Below are 22,260 nucleotides of genomic sequence, written 5' to 3'. Positions count from 1 at the left end.
ATGTGTTGATGAAGATGATTTTGGCATTCTCTAGTGTATCTACAACCTCTGTCTATTTAGCACTTTTCATGACTGTCGAATCTGTGCAAGTTTTGAGCGTTTGGAACGAGTTTTGACCAATTTTTAGGCTTTCTGGCTGTGTGCGCCGTGCGTGCGCCCAGTGCGTCGCGTGCGCCATGCCTTTGTTAATTTACACTGGGTTTTGAGGCCCAGTGCGCCGCGCTCAGCGTATGCACCGCGCCACCTGTTCTATGCGCCGCGCAGACTTGTAAACAGAGTCTTGGTTTTCCATCTGTTGTAATCTCTAAACCAGTTTTGAATTGCAGTTTCATGTGCCCAGAAAGTGCTTCTCAACGTTGTTGACATCATTGAAAAGTGGTGCCCTTGGATCATCAACCGAAATAGCAACAATTTTCCAATCCACTACACCTTCATCAACCATTGCTAAAGCAGTTGATGGCTTCACTTTGGGTACTCTTCCAATTTTATCTTGCCTTTCCCCAATCTTCGCTACATTAACTGGATCATTGTCATCAAATGCTCCTTTAACTTTTGTATTTGCAAGAGATGAATCTTCCCATGTTCGTGGAAGAAATCCATAGTTCCAATTTCATGTTATATGGGTAATATCGAAGTTTGCCTTTTTTAGTGTTTTGCTTGATTGGAAGTTTGCCCTTTTTGCAGTAAAATGTATCTTCAGTTGCAACTTATATTTTTTCACCTATTCCCTTTGGTATTTTAACCACAAAATTGATAACCCCATCTCCTAATTGCAACATCATGCTGAGGTGAAATCTTATTCCCACTGTTCTCAAAATAAGAAACCTCTGTAATCCAGAGTTTATGGCTTATTCTCTCAACTCTGTTTTGGGCATTTTATATCATTGTGTTTCTAATTAACTGAATGATGGATTTCTGTTTATATTATAGGGTATAGAGCTGCTGAAGATAATAAGGTGACCAAGGCCTGCATTTGAAATTCTTCATGATGGAAGACTTTACATATTAATTACAAACATTAATTTGAGGATTTCCTCTTCAAAAAAGAGTTTTGAATAGGAATCAACCTTGAGCATTACTGATGATGAAAATATGGAGATGAAACTTATTGAACCTCCCTCTGGCTTGCTGGCATTATTGAGCATTTTGAGGACTAAATCAACTACCCTAGACCTAGTGACTAAAATTACTTGCTGATCAAGAGACGGAAATAGGACTGTAAGTGACTTTAAGACTTGATTTAAATTAATAGACCTGAGCCAACAGGTACAAAACATGAGGGAAACGAGAACACCAAGCCCTTCCGTCAGTCAATGGCATGCCCCTAACGGAATGAAACTGAATGAATCGAGTGAGACCCCTAAAAATGAAATGCAAAAAGAGTTTTGATCTCTAACGGAGGACCGACAAGACCGACTCTAACATTGGCTCCAATGGGGGGTGGTAGCTCCTTGGAGGTGCCAAAAACTGCAGATCTTTGGGAGAGTAGCCAGTGCCTTCGTCCATTGGGCTATGGAGTCATTATTTCAACAACAACACATGACTTTGACTCATCTATTGACTGAAATTGACTCAAACTGACTCAAATACTGACTTGACTAACTCAAACCAAAACTGAAATAAAATGGTATTTACAGTGACAATGGAAACAACAGAAACAACTCAGAGATGGTACCGCTTGAGCAGCCGACCATTGATCGACCCTCCTGGACAATCTTCCCCGTTCATCTCCTTCAGAAGAAAGCCATTCTGACCCCGATATGCTGCAATCTTGAAGGGACCTTTCCAGAGGTTCTCAAACTTACCATGCTTACCCTTTTCCTCATTCCTTGTGTCCCACTTCAGCACCACATCATCCAATTGAAATTTGTCCGCCTTTGCTTTTCTGTCATAAATTTTCTTAATCTTCTCCTGCAAATTGGATGTGTTTTGGAAAAATTCTTCTCTTGTCTGCTGCAAATGAATCAATTGATTCAATCTTCTCTGCATAGGATCGTCTTCACTGCTGGCTTCCTGAAGAACTTTGACTACCGGAGCTGCGAGAGAGGTAGGGAACACTGTATCAACTCCATAAACAAGCTCAAAGGGGGACATACCAATGGATTTCTTCTGACTAACCTGATCTGCCCAAAGTGCATTGACCAACTTCTTATGCCAACTCTTCTTGTTGATTTCTAGCAGCTTCTTAATGATATTGACTAAAGATTTGTTAGAAGACTCTGCCAACCCATTGCCTTGCAGATGATAGGTAGTTGAGTGACCCAAAATGATTTTATACTTGTTACAAAACTCAATCATCTTCTTTGATTTGAAAGCTGCTGGGTTATCAGTGATCAACTTATTCGGGCAACCAAAACGAGACAAAATGGTATTCTCTAGGAATGAAATAATTACCGCATCTGTAGCTTGTCTAGTGGGAATTGCTTCGATCCATTTCGTGAAATAATCTATTGCTGTGAGAATCCACCGATGCTAACCTGAAGAAGCGGGATGAATTTCACCAATGAAATCCAACCCCCACTGCTGAAAAGGGGCACTCACCTCAATGGGCTTAAGCAGCGAAGGCTGTAATTTCTACCTTCCTTCAAAAATCTGAAGTTTATGACAGCTCTTGACAGCCTTATGTACATCTGCAAACAATGTCGGCCAATAGTACTCGGCTCTCAGAATTTTATTTGCCGTAGTTTTCCAAAATAGGTGACTGCCACAATCTCCTTTGTGGAAATCATCCATGACCTGCTTTGCTTCTTCTTCCACCAAACAATTCAACAGAACGCCACTGGGATCTTTCCAATAAAGTGCAGAATTTAGAATCAAAAACTTGACAGCCTTTAATTTGAGAGTTCTAGCTTTGTTTCTAGTCATGCCGGGTGGTGGTGACAAATTTTGAAGCATGTATATGATATCTGAATACCACGGAGAGAGAACAAACATTTCAGATACCTGAATTGACGAATTTTCCTCATTCTCATCGGACATAGCAGCGATCAGATTTATGTCCAAGGCGTGCAAGTTTGATTTAGCCATTAACTTTTCCAATCCCTGTCTTTTAACAAGCTTTGTGGGTTTTATTTCCACATCATACTCCAGCAAAAGCTGCAATCCACTTGCCTCGTCTTCCTTCAGGATCTGTCTGCACTAAAACATCCTTGACAACAACGTTAGGAACATAAGCCAAAATATGAGAATGCAGAATGTATACCCGAAAATATTTCAATGCTTTCACAAGTGCAAGGGCTTGCTTTTCAATGATGTTGTACTTTAAGGCTACATCTCTTATAGCTCGGCTGAAAAAATAAATTGGTCTTTCGTGCTCATCTCTTTTTTGCATCAACACAGCTGCCATAGTATGCTCTGAAGCAAATGAAAACAATATAAAATCCTGAGTGTAATCCGGGCTGATTAGAACTGGAGCTGAAGAAAGAGCCAATTTGACTAAATTGAAAGATTTTACAACCTCTTCCGTCCACTTCACTTGGCTGTCCTTATTAAGCATGTTTGTAATCTCTCTTAGGTGTTAAGCAAGATTAGGTACAAAGCGGCGTAAAAAATTCATCTTACCATTAAAAGATTGAATCTCCTTCTTATTCCGGGGCAGATCAATTTGCTGAATCGCTTGTACACGTGTTGGATCAATACGAATGCCATCCTTTGAGATAATGTGCCCAAGTAGTTTCCCTCCTCCATGGAAAACAAGCTCTTTTTTGGATTCATTGACAAACCATATTTTCTGCACTTTTGTAAGACAATTTTCAGATGATACATGTGTTCTTCATCAGGTTTGGCAAACACCGTCAGGTCATCAAGGTACACAACCAAAAAGACATCCTTCTAATTTGCAAAAGCCAAGTCCATTGCCCGCTGGAATTTGGCACTCACGTTCTTCAAACCAAAAGGCATTTTAGCATAATGAAACGTTCCCCATGGAGTGGTGAACGCTGTCTTGTCTCGGTCATCTTCATGGACAGAAATTTGGTTATATCTAGAATAAGCATCGAGTAGTGACATATGAGATGCTCTAACTACTTGCTGAAGTATATGATCCATTTTGGGCAATGGATAGTTATTCTTCAATGAAACTTTATTGAGATTTCTAAAATCAATGCATAAGCGAATCTCACCTATCTTCTTTCATACGGGCACCAAATTAGAGATCCAGTTAGAAAATCTGATGGGGGAAATGATTCCTGATTTGTACAACCTGTTTATCTCCTTTTCAATTGATGGTAGCAGTTTTGGATTTAGCCTTCTCAACTTCTGTCTAAAAGGTTTCTGATTAGGCTTAATGGGTATAGTGTGCTGAATTATATTAGTATCATATGTCTTTAAGTCAAAATAATCCCAAGCAAACACATCAGCAAAAGATGACAACAAATTGATATATTTGGCCTTTATCTTTTGTGGCAATGCTTTAGACAGTTTTACCATTTTTGGATTTGCAGCTGTTCCAATATTGACCTCTTCAACCCCCTTCTCTGTTGGCTGCAATGTTGGTTTGCGAGCTACGTCATCTTGATCAAAGAGTTCTTCTAAAGGTATCAAGCCTTTAGGAATAATATTATCCTTGAGCTGCAACATGTCCATTTGATTGATCTGCACTTCATCTTTACCATCATCATTTTCTTCATCAATTGAGGTATCTTTGAACTTGCCTTTGTTTTGCAGAAAATCATCAATCTCCTCATCATCTTGGAAAACTTGCTAATATCTCTAATTGTTCGGGACAGTCAGACGATGTTTGACATGGATTTTGAATTTGTTACTGGAGTTCATTGGAATCTTCAAACTACTTGCTTCCTTAGCAAGTGCATCAGCAATGCCATTTTGAGCACGAGGCACACACGTCAAGGTATATTCTGAAAATAATTTCAGGATGTCTAGGATTGCATTTCGGTAAGCTCACATCCGAGCATGTTTTGCTTGATACTCGCCTTTAACTTGCTTACTCACCAATTCGGAGTCACCATATACTGCAATCCTCTTAGCATTCAGTTTTCTTAGAATTTTCAGGCCAGCAATCAAAGCTTCATACTCAGCCTCATTGTTCGAACAATCAAAAGCTAACTTGTAAGAACATACCCGCACATTACTAGGAACTTTGTTCGGGGTGGGGAAAGGACTGTGTACCCAAATACCAATTCCAACACCATCATTTCCCACTGCATCGTCGAAATCCATGGTCCATAGGCCCTCTTCGTCTTCCTCTAAGTGCTGAAATTCTATTGGCTCTGTTTTTCCTGCTTGCTGTCCTTTATTTTCAGCAGATTGCTCAATGGTGTTCTGCTGTTCTTGTCCTTCTTTCTTCGGAACTTCTCTGAAAGTCTTTGTTATTTCTGAAATATTTTCTGTTTCAACTACCTGACTATCTATCTCATTGAATATATCTGAATACAAAACAAATGACTCTAGATCTGTATGTACATAACTAATCAGATGATTAATTGGTTTCTCCTTGCTTGTGACCATGTATTTCATTTTTTGTTCCCGATACAGTTTTCTCATTTGGCCAAACACTGGAATCGTTGCATAGGAGAAATCTAGTTGTAGTGTCCTTTTCAATTTTGCTGCCCAAGACCTGGAAAGAAACATACCGAATCGGGGAGGAATATATGCCACAACAATATCCATCAAAACATACTTCATTGGGATTTGATCCAGACTTACAACCAAGTCTTTGATGAGCCCGATACATCTTACTCTACTAGAATCAAATGAATAGAGATCGTGGTATTTCTTCGTGATGTCCAAACCCAAACTTATCCATGATAGCCTTTGTTATCAGATTGTGGGAAGCTCCGGAATCGAACATGGCATTATGTAACACAAAATCATGCAATCTTAAACTGATATAAAAAGGTGGCACATCGCTATCTGGAGACTCACCATTCAATTTTGGTCCAAAAATCATTTCGGGTTGATCATCTTCGACATTCACCATATTAGACATTGGATCAAAATTCAGAATTTTAGAAACTTTCCCTCTATAACTGCTGTTCCTCATTATTTCAGTCAAGGGAATGGATACCTTCAATTTAGTAATTTCATTCTCTAAACTAAAAGCTGGAGACTTTTCAACCTCTTTGGCTGGGACTTCTTTCTTTTCCTTTTCTTTCGATACAATGGGCTATTTTGATTTTTCTGCTGATGGTGATTTGCTGATATTGGAATCAACTGCTTCTTTTCCTTTATTTTGTACAACAGGTGAATCATTCTTTTCTGCTGAAACTTCCTTCCTCTTCTGAATTGGGTTGACCGGCACATCTCTGTTTCTAAGTGATTATTGTCGCTGCTGAGTGGGCAGAGCATTCATATAACCTCTTTGATACTCATCTGATTCTTCTTCCAAAACTGTATCACTTGCTAGAATGAAATCTGCATCTTTGTGTGCAGCTGAACTTTTTACATACTCCTCATCTTCAGTAATGTAAATAGATAAATCATCAGGAGTAAAGAAGTGGTTTTCTTCCCCTATTACATTCCCTTCCTCATCTGACTCCGGTCCATGCACAAAATTTTGCTGCAGAGGTGGATGTACTGGCTGCTGTACTGTCTGATCTTGGGCTCGTTGCTCCCTCTGTCTTATTCTATATTGTGGCTGCTGCTGGCCACGGAAGTTAGGATTTCTAACTTTTGGCTCAGGTTTGTCAAGTTTCACCCTTTCAAGCATTTGCTCTATCTTCCGGAGTAATTGATCCACTGAGGAAGATTCTTCTTTTACTGTGACCTTCTTTTCTGCTTTTTCTCTAACCCTCTTGGTCAGCAGATTTGCTTCAACACTGACCACAATCTTCTGCATCTCTTCCATTGTGGCTAGCTCTCTCTCTCTTAGTTGATAAGCCATGTCAGCATCAAAACCATCTAGAAACTTCATCATTGCTAGCCCCACAGGTGGCCTTATATGATCAGGAATTTCATTATAAACGGAATTGAATCTAATGCAGTAGTATTGGACCGACTCACCAGTGTTTCGCTTGATCTGCTCATATTCAGCCAGAATTTGAAGAGGATTCTTTTTCACTTCCCAGCGGTCTAGAAATTGTCTTTGTAGTTCAGCCAAGGTAGTGATACGTGTAGCCGGCAAAGCTCTGAACCATTTCCTAACTTCACCCGCAAATGTTTGTACAAAGAGTCTCATTGTCACATTTTCTGCATCAATTTCATGAAGGTCATAGAAATCTGCCATTCTGTCCACATGTTGCTGAGTGGTAATGCTGTGAGGAGTACCATCAAACAAAGGAAATTTTCTTTGGTAATCTGTGGGCATATCATCTAAAACTTGAGGCAGCACAAGAGGTACAAAATGAGCAGCCATCACTCTTGGTGGATTTGGTCTTAAACAATGATATTTCAAACTGCTCATCAAAATCAAGCTCTTCAAGATACTCAAAAATGGCAAGACATGAATGGGATTTGAACACGGGAGTTATAGAGCTTTCTTGACGAAGGAGTCTTGGAATCAAATTGGGATTTTTGTAGATATGAGGAGGATCTGGGTCTGGATTAGCTCTAGTATATCTTCTTGAAGCCAGCGTGTTATTTTTAAAAGATGAAAAGGACATAAACAACTTACTCAACCTATCAAATCCTAAACTTATCATCCAGAAGCTTAGAATTATCAGAAGTATGGGGTGTTTCTAGGTTAAGCTTGCCGTTTACACAACGAAGAAGACTAACAAACAAAGAATTTCGTTCCCCAGTATGGTCGCCACTATGTTAGAGCCTAAATCTGCCTTAGGCTAAAGGAAGGCAAAATTCAGGGTAACCACAAACCACGCTCAGTCTGGTAGCTAGCTCTACCAGAAAGGAAAGGCATCTCTCCAGATCACACTCAGTTAAAAATAGACAATAGGGTATGAGGTGACTCAAAACGAATGTCGATTTTAGGCTAGTAAATGGATATGAAAAAGGAAATTTATTGAATGACTGAACTTTCTGGGCTGTATGGGACAAAGGGCAGCTCGAGATGGGAAATTAAATCAAAGAAACAAAGTATTTCGTGAGGCAAGATAGGCAGGAGGTTTAGCAGTTAAACATGAAATAATATGTAGTGGAAAGACAATTGAGAAAGCTGAAAAGGGCATATACATGAATCCTTCTCAGACAGAGGAAAACACACAAAGTATGAATGCTTTACAAGGCATAGCATAAAAATGGATTCTACCTTCCCTACTTAAGAGCACTCAACCGGAAATGATTTCTGAATGAAATGTAAAACATAACAAGGCACATATGAAACTGAAAGAGGAAACATCTGCTAAACTTCATACCGCATGAATCACATGAATCAGAACTGCATCATTTATTAAATTCCTGGCCAAGCTGTAAAATGAAACACTGAGTTTTTTCTCCACATCGTTTCCCAAAAACTCCAACCAACCCTTTAAAAATGATCTTTCATACAATAAATAAACTTTTTCATGAGGAAATGGATCGACCCAGAATAGGGGGTGGTTTAATCATTATTAACTGAAGATGGAAAGCCAACCATCTGTAACAGGAGCAGCGCTACAATCTTTGCTCAAATATACTGATGACCAACGAGGAGGCACATCTGTAGCGTAGATCTAGTAACTGAAGACAAACATAGGCAATCACATCATATTTTTCTGCCACTGTGGATATCTACGTTTAAAACAAATTTAAGCGTTTTGGTTTTTTGACTTTTCATATTCCCCTTTTTGCCTTTTGGATAAAAATGGTCCTTTAATGAAAATGGTTTTGAATTTCTCCTTAGATGATTGGAAACAGCGTTTCGCCAATACTAGCCGAAATTTCTCTTTTAACACTAGCGAATACATATTCAACAGATTCGCAACACTTCCATTACCCTGGATGCCCAAGGTTGCAACACCTTCATTCACTTTACACAATGCCTTGGTGAGTTTTCTGTATGAGGACCCTGATGTTGAATATCGTTATAAATATGATAGATCTGGCACATTAGTCATGTTTCAAAATTTCACCTTCTAGCTGTAGAATTCTACTGTCTGGTCATTTGATTTTACATAGTTAAATCCCCCATTGGCGCTGTTCTTCAAATCTGTAGGGCTGCCAGTGAAATGGTTATAGGCCATTTGGAGATTTGCATCCGTGAAAACAAAGTTATATCCCATTGCAAGCACAGTTCACAGAAAATCGATTTTCCTCCACATCCTCTTTAAATAATCATCTGTCATGAAAATATTCACCCTAGCGAAGTCGACTCCATCAGTCTTGAGAACAAAGCTTGCATATTCATCATTATGAAGCAGAGGAGCCAAAAAATTGGAGATTTGATGGAGGCAATGAGAAATTTGGAGTAGCAGCTCTATGCGCTACGCGAACGCCCAATGCGCCGTGCCGGCTCTGTGCACCGTGCATGAGTAAATTAACACTGTGTAGAGGTGCTCGATGCGCCGCGCCTGCTCCCAATGTTCCACGTGCATTTTGAACACGCATCTGGATGGGGTCTTTCACCTTGTTTGAGGGATAACTGTGGAATCGACCATATGATGAAGCTTGGGAGTGTTCACTGCACACAAAACTTGTACATCGCCTGGGTGAAAGCATGGATTTTTGGCCACAACTACTTTTCCTTGGACTATGATAGTTTTAGAATCCTGGGGATTTTGTGTAAATGCAGAAAGCCCAGCATCATGGAATTGGTTATTTCCTGGTGTATATGAAACTTGAACAAATACTTCTTCATACTTCAATGTTTTGCTTTCATTCAGGCACTACATCAAGCATCGTTCCCTTTTAACATCGTTTTTCCATTCTCTCTTTAAAAAAATAGAAATAGTTGAGCCTCTGCCACACCTTTTGTTCAACATTTTCTCAAATTGCACATGTGTTGATGAAGATGATTTTGGCATTCTCTAGTGTATCTACAACCTCTGTCTATTTATCACTTTTCATGACTGTCGAATCCGTGCAAGTTCTGAGCATTTGGAACGAGTTTTGACCAATTTTTAGGCTTAGTGCGCCACGCGTGCCATGTGTGCCGCGCCTTTGTTAATTTACACTGGGTTCTGAGGCCCAGTGCGCCGTGCTCAGCGTATGCGCCGCGCAGACTTGTAAACAGAGTCTTGGTTTTCCATCTGTTGTAATCTCTAAACCAGTTTCGAATTGCAGTTTAATGTGCCCGGAAAGTGCTTCTCAACGTTGTTGACATCATTGACAAGTGGCGCCCTTGGATCATCAACCAAAATAGCAACAATTTTCCAATCCACTACACCTTCATCAACCATTGCTAAAGCAACTAATGGCTTCACTTTGGGTACTCTTCCAATTTTAGCCTGCCTTTCCCCAATCTTCGCTACATTAACTGGATCATTGTCATCAAATGCTCCTTTAACTTTTGTATTTGCAAGAGATGAATCTTCCCATGTTCGTGGAAGCAATCCATAGTTCCAATTTCATGTTATATGGGTAATATCAAAGTTTGCCCTTTTTAGTGTTTTGCTTGATTGGAAGTTTGCCATTTTTGCAGTAAAATGTATCTTCAGTTGCAACTTCTATTTTTGCACCTGTTTCCTTTGGTATTTTAACCACAAAATTGATAACCCCATCTCCTAATTGCAACATCATGCCAAGGTGATATCTTCTTCCCAGTGTTCTCAAAAGAAGAAAACTCTGTAATCCAGAGTTTATGGCTTATTCTCTCAACTCTGTTTTGGGCATTTATATCATCGTGTTTCTGATTAACTGAATGATGGATTTTTGTTTGTCTTACAGGGTATAGAGCTGCTGAAGATAATAAGGTGACCAAGGCCTGCATTTGAAATTCTTCATGACGGAAGACTTTACATATTAATTACAAACATTAATTTGACGATTTCCTCTTCAAAACAGAGTTTTGAAGAGGAATCAACCTTGAGCATTACTGATGATGAAAATCTGGAGATGAAACTTATTGAACCTCCCTCCAGCCTGCTGGCATTATTGGGCATTTTGAGGACTAAATCAACTACCCTATACCTGGTGACTAAAATTACTTGTTGATCAAGAGACGGAAACAGGACTGTAAGTGACTTTAAGACTTGATTTAAATGAATAGACCTGAGCCAACAGGTACAAAACATGAGGGAAACGAGAACACCAAGCCCTTCCGTCAGTCAATGGCATGCCCCTAACAGAATGCAACTGAATGAATTGAGTGAGACCCCTAAAAATGAAATGCAAAAAGAGTTTTGATCTCTGACGGAGGACTGACAAGACTGACTCTAACAAAAACCATGAAATCCTCAATGATGCGCTCCGATGCTACTATGGATTTGTTTGCAAGTTGTAGCACCATGGTGGTTTTTATTAGGGCTCCTTGGAGATTAATATTGAGCATAGTCTCCTTAGTCATGTCATTGATTGCAACCCCTAAGTCAATGAGGGTGTTGGGGACTACAATGTTGTTAATGTGCACATCTACTACTGGGCTATCAAGATCCAAATACTTGGGATGGTGATCTTCCCAAGCATGAGATTAGCTAGTTTCCCTATGACATTGATAGTAGGGGAATCTTTACTTCTCCTTCCTAGTCTCTTAAGACATTCCTCTTTGATGAATTTGTTGTATATAGGAACATCCTTGATGGCTTGTAGGAGGGGAAATTTGACACAATTTTTTTAGTTATCCCAAAAGTTAAACTTCTTTTGGGGCGTGTATTTTATGATGGATCAATATTTTCTATTGGACAAAGTGGGTGAGAATTAGGAAGTACCTTCCCACACCTAAGGTTGATTACTTAAATTTCTACAACACAGGTAGGACAAGATTTCTCTCTAATGTAGAATTGTCGGGCCTTCTTATTGTTAAGGTTCATATTTGGTTGAGTAGGCATTTGTGGCTACTTCAGAGGGTTGTTTTAGGGTAGTTTCGGTTGAGGATGAGGATGCATTATGGTAGGTAGTTGGGCTTCCTGAGGCCTCCACCCTGATGATGGATTACCCCATTGAGGAGTTTGGTGTTGGTATGGCTAGAAAGGGGAAATGACAAGTTGGGGAGGAGGGGACCATGGAGTAGGCATAGACCAAGGTGAGGTGTTAGGTGGATACTGTTATCACTCAGGTTGTCCCTTGGCTCCTTAAGGGATACGGTCGAGGTAACCACAAACCAATCTTTGGATTGCAGGTTCTAGCCTACCTGCAATTAGAGAGGGCTCTCTCTTTGTAATTTAGCTTTGTTTTGATATGATTTTAGGCTAGTTATGGTGTACATGGGTTTTGTTTGAGTTTGGTGGGATGGATGGATGATGTCTTCAAGCAAAGTTGGCATGAAAAGTGAGAAGTTCAGACCATTGGGCATGGAGTCAAGGATTAAGGGCTGTTGGGTGTGTCTTCTTTGGCAAAGAGGGACTACAGAGCATGATAGCTAAACAAGGAACAATTTCAAGCTGGAATAAGGGCGAAATGGTGGTCAGGGAATGAAAGGAAACTAAGTAGCTCTCATTATGCTAACAGAGGGAAGGTGAGTGAACATTATATAGGAGCAATCAAGGATTCCTAAACAACATTCATATATGAAGGAACTAGTGCAAATATGAGCAAATAAGTATTCATATTCAGGACTAATTCAGAGGAAAACATAGATAAATCACAGAAATTGAGAACAGAGTACAACTAAGTAACCTCTGAACTATTCTTTCTTCCTGCAACTTAGATCATGACACATAGATGATATTACAAACATAGAAACTGAAAACAGGTAAGAAAGACTTATTGATCCATGTAGAAGCACTAGAATTCTGTAATCTACTCTTCAGCCATCAAATCCACACCAGACAGTTCATAGGCAATGCATTCCAGCAATCTTTGTTCATAAAAGTTCTCAAAATATACAGCGCAAGTCTAGAATGAGTTTTTCAAACAACAACCAACCAACCAACCCTTAATACATTGTTCAGGGTGGTATTTATAAGAAAAATATCTACAAAACAGATCTGAGGGAAGATCTGGGGAAATAACTATGATTAATCTAACTTCTATTGCAATTAATGTAACAAATATCTACTTTGAGCTGCGCTGGAGGCAACAACATCAAAAATGAGGCTTTGAGGTGTCCTTTGAGCTCTGCGCTGGCCATCTTGCCATAACTGTGCTTTGGTTTCTGCAGTGCTGCTCTCATGTGGCTTTAATGCATTAAACTCTGATCTGGTGAGCCTTAATGGCTTTAAATTCCATCACTGATACTCTTTGACTTTGCTGGGGCTCTTTATTGCTCATCTGCTTCAATATTAAAGTTTTCCACTGATATTCTTTAATCTAATACTCTTTGCCACTACTCTGATACTCTTTAATACTGAATCAGGGCCTTTTCTCCACTGCTGATACACTTTAACTGTCAAATCGCCCCTTTTTTCATCTCTTTATGGAAAAAAATAGGTGATGTGGTGCTTCTGCGGGCTTTTAGAGGAGTATCAACGCTTGGCCGATCAAAATATGAACAAAAATGAAGAAATACTGCAAAAATGGCGGAGGATTTGTGAAAACACGACTGTACTGAGGCCGTGCCTGTTGTCCAGAGCAAATCTGGGCTGGAGCGATAAAAAGTGGCTGAGGAATGATCAACTTTCCTTGAAGAAGGAGCGCGCATAGGTGCTGAATGGAAATGATAAGGAAATGCCTCTTTACCTTATAAAAGGCAATAAACCATATTACACGGGAAAATTTATGAATACACAGGTGGGAGCGACACTGTAGCAGAGAATAAATTAAGGCCGTTGGATCTAGCGTGGGCAGATCCAACAGCTGCGATTAAATCGCAATATCGCTATCGGCGGGGTCATGGGGTAATGGCGTAACAATAGCGATGGAGCGATTAGATGTGGGCCGTCGGATGGGCAGGGGCAATCGGGCGATTAAGATTAAGTTGGCGATATTGCATCGGTGAGGTGAATGGGGCGACTTGCGATATCGCTTCGGATGCGATAGCGATATCGCATCGGCGGAAGTGATCGGAGGAGTGTTAAGGGGCTTTAAACCATTGCGACTGCCGATTGCGAAATCACATCGGCGAAATGATATCAGGGAGCATATATAAGGGGGCCAACACTGCTGTGACCTCCGACTGTGATATCACGACGGAGGGGGGAAAAACTCATCGGAGGAGGGATTATTCAATCGGAAGAGGGTCAATGCGATCGGAGGGAGATTCCCTTGATTGGAGAAGGGTTTATGAAATCAGAGGGGGGGTTTTTATATGTCTTTGAAGGATTTTTAATGCATCGGAAGGGGTCCGATTGCATGGAAGAGGGTTTTTATGCATTGGAAGGGGTTGAAATGCATAGGAAGATGGGAAAAATGAGGGTTCTTACTAAGTTTCAGCCAAACTTAGTAATTCCCAAGCAATATTTATGGGTATATTTCAACCAGAGGAGGGGATATGTAAATAATGGGGATTTTTACTATATTTTTAGTATGGGAAGGGGAAATAAGGAGAGATTTACATAATAGAGTTAGGAGTTAATATGAATTTTGTGAAGAAATTGCTAAGGATAGAAATCTTAGGCTACAAAGGGGAAATAGGACTTTATAGAAGAAATATGAGCACTCCTAAGTAAAGCAGATCTTTACTTAGGCAAAGCTTATGGAATATGATGATTTCTAAAGATATCAAGCAGATCTTAACATATTTTAGGGGAAATTAATGAATGATTTGGGGTAAAGGATGAAGGGGAAGTTAGTCGTGCCTCGCTTGAGCTGCTCCAAGGGAAAAATTTCCTTGCACTTGTGATCTGAAGTAAAATAACACTTTGAAATACAAAATTGATCACGCTTATTCATTATGCAACCTCAAAAACTACCTACCCAGCCTACTTAGCCTAACATTTTTTCTTCTTTTTGTTTGGGTGCACTTAGACTAGCAAAACCAACTTTTCATCTTTTCTTTTGGCTATCCTCCTATATAACTCTACCCTTATTCTGCGAGGGGCTCAGATTAAGCAGTTGAGCACCCTTGTTTCTCTACCTATCTAATGATCTGCCAAGATTAAATAGTTTGGACATATATTTATTCTCTATCTTCTAAAACAAGCAATCTAAACCTAGGGAAGCCAAGATTAAGCTGTTTGGCCTTCCCTTAACTGTGAAACTCTTCAAAAATGGAATAGTTCTTCAAAAATGGAACAAAGTAGTGGCATTTGAGCTAGCACACTTTCCTGGCCTTTTGTTTGGGCTTCATTTCATTTTTTTGGCCAATTGATTCTTCTTTTTACCCTTTGATTTTTCTTTTAGGGCATACCCTCTTTACATTTTTTAAATTTTTCTGAGTTTTCTTGGAAATATGGAACCTTTGCAGCATGGAAAAAATGACATATTTGGCATGTAAACAGTCAATCATGAAATATGAAACCTATTGTAATAGGAGGCTAACAGTGGCTCCACTTGGGGATGGCTTTTCCAGATGAAAAGCCAAGAACAGTAGGTCAGAATGCCTTGGTCTTCAACTGTTGCTGTAATCTGAAAACTTCCTTCTTCTTTGATGCTTTTGACTGAATTCATGTAATCTGATATGCAGTATCCTTTTTGAGCTGAATTGCAGAAAAATTACAGCTCTGCTTCTTGCCTTCTGAGTGCTTATAAACAAATTCAAATATGCCCAAGCACTTCTTTTTGAGATAAATTCAAAACAGAGATCGAATGGTGCATTTTCTTTGATCTTTCCTTCAAAATTTGCTGCGTTATTCCCTTATTGGACTGCTGTAAATAGACATGCTGAAAATACAAATATTAATGTACAAATATAGAGCTGAGTCATATACATCAAAAGGGATCATGATAGTGCTTTAGCATTCGGCCATTGACAAGGCCGTCTTCAGCTTCTGTGCCATCCAAACTCTTTAGAAAATATGTGTTGTTGCCTTGCATAGCTTGAATAACATATGGCCCTTTCCACAGGAAATCGAATTTGCCATGCTTTCCTTTGTCCTCTCTTCTTGAGTCCCAACTTAGAACTTTGTTGCCTATGTAGAAATCTTCAGCCTTTGTTCTTTTATCAAACATCTTCTTCAGCTTCTCTTGTAAAATCTGAGCTCTGTTATACACTTGCTCCCTTGTTTGCTGTAGATGGATGGTTTGATTGATTCTTCTTTGGATATCATTGGGCTCAGCCTGAATCTCTTGCAGCAGCTTGATAACAGGGATTCCCAAAGATGAAGGGAATCTTGCCTCCATTCCATAGACTAACTCATATGGGCTTGTTCCAATGGATCTCTTAGTTGTCAATCTATCTGCCCATAGGGCATTCACAAGCTTCTTGTGCCAATTCTTTTTATTCTCCTCCAAGACTTTCTTGATTATATTGATGAGGCTTTTATTGGATGATTCGGCTAGGCCATTACCTTAAGGGTAATATGCTGTGGAATGACCTAAGGAAATGTGGTATTTGTGGCAAAAATTGATCATTTTCTTGGATTTAAAGGCAGCAACATTGTCTGTGATGATTTTTTCGGGATAGCCAAATCTGGACAGAATTTTGGATTCTAGGAATTGGATGATGTTTGAGTCATTGGCTTGCCTACATGGGATGGCCTCAATCCACTTGGTAAAGTAATCTGTGGCAGTTAAAATCCATTTGTGCTGGCCTGAGGATGATGGGTGGATCTCATCAATGAAGTCTAAACCCCACTGCTGGAATGGTTTCTCAGTTGAAATGGGCTTAAAGGGTAAGGGCAGCAGCTTTCTTTTGCCTTCAAAGATCTGGCACTTATGGCAAGACATCACAATTTTTTTCACATCAGCAAACAAAGAGGGCCAATAGTAACCAGCCCTTAGTATCTTATCAGCTGTAGATTTCCAATATAAGTGCCCTCCACAGTCCCCTACATGAAACTCCTTCACAACACTATCAGTTTCATTCAATGTTAGACAATTAAGCAATATTCCTTCATGATTTTTCCAAAACAGGGCACTATCTAAGACACAAAACTTTGATGCTTTGATCTTTAAAAATCTCTTTTTGGTTCTAGACAACCCTGGAGGAGCATGCAGGTTTAACAATATAAAACAAATATCAGCATACCAAGGTGATTGCAAGAAGGCCTGACTGATCTGTGGAGTCGCCAGCTCCTGTTCGTTGTCCAGTTCATTTATGTCTAGGGCTTGAAAATTGGTTTCGGTCATTAGTTTGGCTAGACCTTGTCCTTTTATCAGTTTAGTGGGCTTGATTTCAATGTCATATTCTAGGATATTGGCAATCCATTTACCCCTTTTTCCTTCTATTCCTTCTTGAGTTAATATGTCTTTTACAACGGCGTTTGGAACATACGCAATGACATGGGAGTATAAGATGTAAACTCTGAAATCTTTGATGGCCTTAACAAGGGAATATGCTTGCATTTCCATGATTTGATACTTCAAGGGCGCATCTCTAAGGGCTCTGCTGAAGAAATCAATGGGATTTTCATTTCCCTGGTCATGTTTTTGCAAAAGGACAGCAACAATGGTGTGTTGAGAAGCAAAGGAAAAAATGATGAAATATCTATCAAATTTGGGGCTAGTGAGGACAGGTGTTTCTGTTAAGGCTATTTTTATGCCCTCAAAGGCTTGCTTGGCCTCTAATGTCCATTTAACTTTGGAATCTTTCTTGAGCATGTTGTTTAACAATCTTATCAGCTCGGCCAAGTTTGGGATAAATCTTCTTAGGAAATTGATATTTCTTAGGAAGGCTTGTAATTCTTTGATGTTTCTTGGATAAGGGACTTGAAGAATGGCTTGAATTCGGTCTGGATCAATCCTAATACCATATTTTGAAATGATATGGCCTAGCAATTTGCCTTCTTCTAGGCCAAACAGGGATTTCTTTGGGTTTAAAGATATGCCATATTTCCTACAAGTTAGGAATACTTGCCTTAAATGTTTTAAATGCTCTTGATCTGATTTTGAAAATGGGGGTAAGATCATCAAGGTAGACCACTAAGAAATCATGGATTTCTTTGGCAAAGGCAATGTCCATTGCTCTTTGAAAATTAGCACCTGCGTTTTTTAGTCCGAAAGGCATTTTGACATATTTAAAGGTTCCCCATGGTGTTGTGAATGCTGTTTTGTCCTGATCATCCGGGTGAACTAATGTCTGATTAAATCCTGAAAAGCCATCAAGCAATGAAATCCTAGAAGACCCCACTACCCTTTGTAGAATATGATCCATTTTGGCAAGGGGTAGTGGTCTTTGAGGGAGACCTGGTTCAAATTTCTTAAGTCAACACACAATCTAATCTCACCTGTTTTCTTCCTTGTGGGCACTAAGTTGGATACCCATTCTGAAAATCTGATGGGTGCAATAATTCCAGCCTCAAACATTCTCTTTACTTCTTTTTCTATCAAGGGGAGAAGCACAGGATTGATTCTCCTTAGTTTCTGTTTGAAAGGCTTTTGATTTGGTTTCAAAGATATGGTATGTTGAATGACTGAAGTGTCATAGGACTTGAGGTCCTCATAAATCCAGGCAAAAACATCTTGGAACTCTTTTAAAAAGTCAACATACTTGGGCTTCTGATCAGGTGGCAAAGATCTGGACAGTTTTATCATTTTGGGCTTTTCAACTGTCCCAATATTGCAGTCTTCAATTGCAGCATTTAAGGGTTGCATCTTTGGCTTTTTGGGGATATCATTTGAATAGGAAATATCTTCTAAGGGCGTCAGGCCTGTGGGGAGAAAATTGTCTTTCAGTTCAATAATTTCAGCCTCTGCTTCAGCTATTTCATCCAAATTCATTTGTTTGAGCTCTTGTATGTTTTTGTCATCAAATATGGTTGGGTGCAGCATTTGATTTGCTGCTTCAGTTGTTATAGTCTGCTCATTTTGGCTCATTTGCTGTTGTGGGTCATCCATGGCATCTGTATCAATCTTTAGGCTTGAAAATTCTTGCTGTAAAGTAAGAAAATTGTTGATCTGTGCATCATTTTCAAAGACTTGCCAGTCTTTGACATTATTAGGGACAGCAGGCCTGTGCTTAATTTCAGCAGTAAAGTGGTGATTGGGCTCGAAAGGCAGCTTGCATGTACTGGCAAAAGTTGCTAGGCTATGCGCATGTAGATTGTGGCTTCTTGAGACTTTAGTAAGTTGGGATTCTGTGAAGGTATTGAGTATTTCAGTGGCTGCCTTCCTATAAGCTCTCAGCCTATTATCATTAGTGACAAAATTGCCTTTTATTTGTTGTATAATTAGGTTAGAGTCTCCTAGAATTGAAACTTTTGTTGCTCCTAGAGATTTGATTAGCTTAAGGCCTAAAAGGAGGGCCTCATACTCTGCCATGTTGTTGGTACATCTGAAATTTAATCTATAAGCATGACCCTCTACATGGTTATTTTGCTTGTTGTGAATCCAAACTCCTGCCCCTGCTCCTAGTTTGTTTACCGAACCATCAAACTCCAAATACCATAGGATTTCTTGGTCCTGACTAGCATTGGGAGTTGTAATCATTTTTGGAGTGGGCAGATTTGAATTTTCTGTTTCATGTAGTTTGTATTGTGTGCTGGTTGCATCAATTCTTTCAACAGTTTCTTGGTTATGGGCAACCGAATCTTCATTTGTGTAGATTTCTAGCTCTAAAGCCAAAGGTTTATCATCAGTCAGAGGGCAACTATCATCATTAAAAAATATGAAAGAATCCATATCAGAATGGATTGAATAGATAGGAAAGTTTTGGGGCTTTTCCTCACTGCTTACCACATATTTCATTAATGTTGCTCGGTACAGTCTCTTTGGTTGCCCAAAGACTGAAATAGTGGCATAGGAGAGGTCTAACTGCAAAGATCCTTGGAGTTTGGCTCCCCAAGATCTTGATAAGAGCATACAATACTTGGGTGGAATATCAGCTACCACCACGTCCATTAGGATTGTTTTATTCAGGTATTGGACTAAAGACACACACAAATCTTTGATTAGGCCTAAACACTTGACTTGACTGGAATCAAATGAAAATAAGTCTTTGTATGGTCTAGTGACATCTAGGTTTAGTTTCTCCATTATAGCTTTGGGCATTAGGTTGTGTGAAGCTCCAGAATCAAACATTGCATTGTGCAACACTTTATCATGGATATGTAAGCTAGCATAGAAGGGTAGAACAACTCCATTTGCTGATTTGCCATCGACTTCAGGACCGAAAAGCAGCTCAGGTTGATCATCTAAGACATTAACATCATCCCTATTCTCTGGCATTTGCAACGATCTTTTGATTTTCTGTCTATATATATCATGTTTAGCAAGCTCAGAGAGAGGAATAGATATCTTTAGTTTACCATTTTTTGCTTCTAAATCAAAAGGCTTTTCCGATTGGGTTTTAGTATTGTGACTAGCAGATTTTCCCTTTTCAATTGCACTTTCAGTGATTTTCTCTTGGTTTTCAGTGTTATCTTGAAGTATTTCTGCTTTGGAAAGGCTTTCAGGAGTGCTATTTGAATCCTCTTTTAAGGAAGAGGATACAAAAGGCTATTTCTTAAAGGTCTGCACATCTGATATATCCTCTATGGTCACTTCTTTTGGATTTGGATCTGTTTTTTCAGTGGGTTCTGTGAAAACATCTTTGTCTTTTATCTTCTTGGGTTGTTTGGTATCCTTTGGTTTGATGGTTTTAGGCACATCTATGGTTCTGGTTCTCAATTTGTATTGCTTGTGGACTTCATATACTGTTGCATCATAGCCTTCTCTAAAGTCAAATGACTCTCCGGATTTAGTTTGAAATTGATTGATATCATGATCATCTTGGTCTTTTTGGGTTAGAAAAACTTGTTGTTCACTCTTCAAACCCATCAAGTTTATGTGAGTGTCTTCGGTTGGTTCACTAGAAGTGGATGCTTCAACATAGTTTTCTTGGAAAGGAGGTCTGGTATCTTGGTCTGGGCCAGCCCTTCCAACGTTTGGGTTTTGGTTTTTTCTAAAGTTTGGGTTTCTAATAGTATTACCTTGTTGTCCTTCCCATGATGTTTTTCTTTCAATAGTTCCCATTCTATCTCCAATACTGTGCACGGTATTGCTGATTGCATCCAATTTTTGTTTAATAGCTGAAGGATCTTCTTTAAAAGTAGTTCTTCTCTCAGCTCTTGCTCTATTTCGTTTGGCAATCAAATTTTCCTCAACACTAACAGCTACATTCTGCATGTCTGCTAAGCTTTGAGGGGCTCTCTCCCTCAATTGATATGCCATGCCAGAATCAAATCCATCAAGGATTTGTATAAAGCTAGATCAGGTGGAGGTCTAAGGTTCTGTGGAATAGCATTGTAAATATTGTTGAACCTAGCACAGTAGTTTAAGACAGCTTCTTGAGGGCCTCTTTTGATGGTGTCATATTCGGATAATATGTGTAGAGGGTCCCTCTTCTTCTCCCATCTGTTAAGAAATGTTTGGTAAAGAGCCTCTGGATCAGCTATGGAATTTGCAGGGAGAGCTCTAAACCAGGGCCTTACATCACCTATTAAAATTTGGACAAAAATCTTCATTCTTACATGATCATCATCTATTTCATAACTCTCAAAATAGTCCTGCATCTTCTTGGTATGTTGCAGGGCAGTGTTAGAACCAGTACCATCAAAATATGTGATTTTGGTTTGATAATCCTGAGGCATAGCCCCTGGATTTGCAGGTAACTGTAAGGGTGCATATCTATTAGCCATATTTACCGGTATAAGTGGAACAACAAGAAGAAATGGAATGACTGGAACAGTAGTAACAACAGTGGTAATAGGAGGAGTATGTGTAGTGAATGGAGGTGTAGAAAAGGTGCTTTGAGAGGTGGATGATGAACTAGGAGAAGTTTGCACAGTGTGAAGTGAAATTTTACTAGGGGTTGGAATATATCCTTGGGGAATTGCTTCAGGGCTTGAATCAGCAATATCCTCTTTTCCCTCTTGTTTCCTTAGAAACTTTGGGATTAAATTGGGATTTTCAAAAAAAGCTGGGGGATTTGGGTCTGGATTTGACCTGGTATTGCGAGATTTCTTCTTTGGAGCCAGCTTCTAACTTGTTTTTTGGAATTTTCTGAAGATTGTCCCCAGTGGAGTCGCCAATGATGTTATCACTCAGGTTGTTCCTTGGCTCCTTAAGGGGTACGACTGAGGTAACCACAAACCAATCTTTGGATTGTAGGTCCTAGCCTACCTGCAATCCAAGAATTGGCACAAGAAGCTTGTGAATGCCCTATGGGCAGATAGATTGACAACTAAGAGATCCATTGGAACAAGCCCATATGAGTTAGTCTATGGAATGGAGGCAAGATTCCCTTCATCTTTGGGAATCCCTGTTATCAAGCTACTGCAAGAGATTCAGGCTAAGCCCAATGATATCCAAAGAAGA

General features: G+C 39.5%; 1 pseudogene; it reads right to left on the bottom strand.

Annotated features, from left to right (window-relative positions):
- Window positions 1–249: 249 nt before the first annotated feature.
- Window positions 250–6,841, bottom strand: LOC149175225 (soluble inorganic pyrophosphatase 6, chloroplastic pseudogene; annotated as a pseudogene).
- Window positions 6,842–22,260: the final 15,419 nt, after the last annotated feature.

Source organism: Pinus tabuliformis, chromosome 4_1 (assembly GCF_031772625.1).
Source record: "Pinus tabuliformis cultivar Carrire ecotype Pingquan chromosome 4_1, CPIR1, whole genome shotgun sequence".
Lineage (NCBI taxonomy): Eukaryota > Viridiplantae > Streptophyta > Pinopsida > Pinales > Pinaceae > Pinus > Pinus tabuliformis.
Note: the sequence above shows the minus strand (reverse complement) of the source record. Positions and strands in the feature narration are given on the sequence as shown.